Consider the following 4,769-nt stretch of genomic DNA (forward strand, 5'->3'; position numbering starts at 1 on the left):
AAACTGTAGGATGAGAAACAGGTCACAAATTTATTACTCAAAAACGATTTTATAGAATATTGTAGTTTCATCGAAAGGTACTTGCTTGAAATATAATGAAAATAATTAAAAAATATAAAAACCTGTATTTTCTGCAAACATGATTGAAAATGAATGAAAAACGCCTTAAAAATTCAAAAATGACTGCATTTCTTCTTGTATGATGCATCGGTTTTAGCTAAAAATCGTAATGACAATACAATGGAAACGAAGAGAAGCATTGCAAGTAGAAATTTTGGGATTGAAACGTAGATAACATCGCTAAATATATTCAAAAAAAAAAAAAAAAATATTTCGCCGAGTGAAAGCTTTATTAGGACGAGCTGTAGAGAATGCAATCAAACAGGAAACAGTTAGTACAAACAAATTTGGAGTTTTAAAATGGCAGGCATCTTGAAAATTCATTGTGATTTCAAAGCATAACAGAGTATCTTGAAAAAACAAATTTGATTTCATTGAGGCAATGAAATCAAATTTGTTTTTTCAAGATACTTCATTCTATTTTATGCGGAATGCGAAAACTCCCAGAGCGAACTAATCAAGCATGTAAATAAACGAGTTTTGAAGAAAAAAAATTCTTTCAATTTTAAATAAATCCACGTGAATGTAATCAATACACGTACCACCTTTATCTTACATTTTAGAGCTTAATACCGGCATTACAGGCGATTTTTAACTAAATATATTCGAAACACGTTTCTTCTAACGCGTGAGAATTCCTTCCGAGGCAAAGCTGACTGTTTTATCATCAACAAAATGGTAGAAATTGTCAGCAAACATTATGCAAGAAACACACCAAACGAGTCTTTCATTAATAAACTATCGCAGTTCCAGTATGGTTTGCAAAAAACGTCGCCAAAGGCACGGGTCGAGTTCAAGAAACAAGTTAAAATTTAAAACAAAAACTGAATTGCTTTGGGTTTAAACGTTGTTAAAACTACCCGTATTATCTAACCAACACTTCCCCACGTTCTCTTTCCATCATATCACGTGCCATTCGCACGAGTATCTTCCCAAGCATCTAACACACGTCCAGAAGACGAGGAAAGTATTATAATGCGGTCAACCAACTACTGGATAACTCATCACTGAGGGAAAAAAAAGACTCATTGATGCATCATTTTGAAAATTGACCTCACTGCCTCTAGTTCTTTTATAAGTTCGATAAGGTCAATGATTCAAAAAACCGCCAATTGTCTCCCATGGTTATGTTAGAACACCTCAATCAAACAAGATATCATGCAGTTTTCTTTCGGTTATTTTATCTTTATAATGAGGGAGTACTGATTTTTGAACATATTATTAGGGATGCGCTAAGCAGTATTAAATATGGCATTGCTCCAGTTTTTACAATTAAAATAATAATAATAATAGGAGGAAGGATGGAAAAACATGCTTGACGGTTGTTCATGCATTATAGATCAGCAGAGATAAAGCTTGAAAGAAAATGTGTCTATATCTTTCTTAAGCCCCACATAGTTGTGTTAAAATACCTGAAACAATTTTTCAGGACGTTTTCCTTCAGTTATTTTATCTTTATAATGAGGGAGTACTGATTTTTCAACTTATTATTAGGCATGTGCTATGCTGTATCAAATATAGAAGTGCTTCAGTTCAGTTTATATAATTAAAATAATAATAAGAGGAAGGATAGGGAAACATGCTTGCTGGTTGTTCATGTATTAAAGATCAGCAGAGATAAAGCTAAAGAAAATATGTACATCTTTCTTAAGCCCTATAGCTGTGTTAAAATACCTGAAACAAGATAGCAAGTAATTTTTCTTCGGTTATTTTCTCTTTATAGGGGAAGCTGCTGTACCCACGGACGATTGTACCTACGGACGTTGGTCGGGAAATTCCAGGTATAGTCAATACCCCAGAAAGTTTCAACGCCATCAAACGAACATTTAAGATTCAATCGCATTTTTTTTTTTTTCGGTTTTAGTAGGATCTAAGTTTAAAAAAAAATGAACAATTTCTTTCTTTTTTTACTCCGTCGTGGATTGTATTCATTTTTGTTGTAGGTATCATGATTCCATATATTTTAAAGGTTTTGTTTCTGATTTTTAATGTTGTAAAACTGTGGTCCTCTCAATGTGACTGCCTTGCAAAACTATAATGGCATACCTTTGTACCCAAGGACATACAACCATGTGTACCCACGGACAGCAATTTTTAGTCTCCTTGGGTCACACCTGAGTCTTCTTACAATGTGAAGCACCTCAAAGTGGTGCCTTGTCATCAACGTCCAAAATTTGCTTTTAACAATGATGCTAAATTTGAAGTACGACTTGAAAATATAGTGTTGAAGTAACCCCCACACCTGTTGTAGGATCTAAAGACCGTCAATCCCACCTATTTCTATTTGAAGTCGACCAGAAAAGTTTTCCGATCGATTATCCATTCCCAGAGTCCAGCAAAAATTGAAAAGTAAATTTTGTCCCGTGGGTACAGCAGCTTCGCCTAATGAATACTGTATAACGACTACTGATATTTGAACATGTTATTTAAGATGTGTTATGCAAGAACTTCAGTTTTTGCTTTAATTTAAAAAGAAAAGAAAGAATAAGAAAATAAGCTTGCATTCTTTCAAACATAAACCTATTGAAATCTTGTGACGAGTTTTGTACGCATCAGATCTAAGCCTAACTCAGAGTTCCTTTTGTATTCTGTGGAATTCCAACGTTCTATGTCTATGGAGATAACCCATGAGTTCCACGAAGCTTAATCATTCTTTTCATAACGTTTAAATCGATTATTTAAAAATCAGTGGAAATAAGATTTGACAGCAGCTTTGAATCAGTACTTTGAGAATGAACAGCAGAGAAATTGCCAAAATGGTTAATGTACGACTCTCTGACTGCACCAATACCAACAATCCAAAAGTTTAAATGCAATCATCTTGTTCATCCTTGAAATCATTGGAATTATGGTGGTGTTGGCAATTTTCATGTGGTCCGCGAACATTTGAATTAGTATTTAACTACAACATGGTTGTAGGTAATTGAAATTACTAAAGACAACTTTTGGAGTCATCTCATCATGGATGCCTCACCCCCACAAAAAAAAAAAAAAAAAAAAAAAAATCTTTTTTTCTCAGCCCTCTTTCCTTTTTTTTTTTATTTTTGGCTTTGTTAGCTCTTTTTTTATTTTATTTATCTTTTAGAAATATTATTTATTTATTTATTTATTTATTATTATTATTATTATTATTATTTTAGAAAAGTTCTGTGCAACGCCAATAACATACACACACACAAACTATATAAATAAAATAAATAATTTAAAATAAAAATAAATCAATAAATAAATTTGAAAAAATTAAAAAATCCCCCGTCCCCAAATTTTGGTGACGCAACTTGCGCCATACTCCCCCCCCCCCTCTTGTGGGCACCCCTGCATCTTATTTCCCTCTTATATAATCCATTTCCTCAAAATACTATTTCTAGCGTATGTAATCTGATTGTGATTCGGTAGGCTACCAAGTGGTCTCAGTAGTGAAAAGGTTGAGAACCGCTGGTTTAGATGATGAATGTTCTCAATCGCCTTGAAAGTCAGTGTCGGAGCTTTTATCATTAGCAACTACATGGATGTGTGAAATGGGGTATACTCAACTAATGTGCAGATAAAGAGATAAAACGTATTTGATGATTGACTCGGTATGAGGTTCAGTTCTCATTCATAAAGGCGAAAAAGTATACCTGCGATATTAAAAATAAGTACTGTCATTAAAACTTAAACTGAAAAATTGTACTTGAACATGTTTAAAGTTTTTTACGAAATAATTACGAAAAAGTTCCAAAAAGTTGCACTCAAACTATGTTATAGAAGAAAAACCAGAGTTCTCCTCGAAAAAAGAAAAGAACGAGGAATTACGTCAATGGTCGTTTTCAGTTAGTGGAGTATTGTATCACCACTAACTTATTAAATACATTGTAGGCGTTTGTATATTTTCTAAACAATCCAATAAAAAGAATACTACATAAATTTCGCTTCAGTACGGGAAAGCTACCAGATCGACGTCCATTAAATTCTTCAGCACAGATCAAATTTTAATGCTCCACAAAAAACTGAATGGTAACGGTAGCGTCTAACATTAATCAAGGCAAGCATGCATAGCCATCTTCATAAGCAGCCCACAATACGCTTCGTTTGCTAATGCAGCTCGTATGCAAATTCCCGTAACGCGGTATGAAACAAAAAACGAAAAAAAGATTTATTCGATGCTGTAGCACACAGGTACGGTCAAGGTTTCCATGCCTGGGCGATATTTTTGAAATTGAGGAGAGACTGGGTGTTGGAGTGTTCCCAAGGACAGGTAGGCGTTTTGGAGATGACTTTAATTTGCATGTCAAAGACGGATATTGTAATTTATAAGGCGGATTTTCGGAGTAAGATGAGGCAGAGGCACATCTACCTACTCAAATTCAACAAAAATAATTCCTTAAGCTTCTACATGCCTAGGATACTAAGAACGTGTTCCTTTCTGGACCTTCACATATTTATATTTACAGGCGTCCCTCGTATAACACAGTTTTGATATTACACGGTACCAAATTTGCGATTATTTTACGCGGTTTCGTTATTATACCGGTACCAGAGTTGGGCAAATTTTAATTGCATTGACAATTAAAGATTAACAATTGATTAATTGGTAAACGTAACCACAACTAACAATTGATCAATTGTAATTGTGAAAAATTACAATTAACAATTAATTAATTGTTAAT

The sequence above is a fragment of the Uloborus diversus genome, unplaced genomic scaffold (genome assembly GCF_026930045.1).
Source record: "Uloborus diversus isolate 005 unplaced genomic scaffold, Udiv.v.3.1 scaffold_487, whole genome shotgun sequence".
In the NCBI taxonomy this organism is placed as follows: Eukaryota; Metazoa; Arthropoda; class Arachnida; order Araneae; family Uloboridae; genus Uloborus; species Uloborus diversus.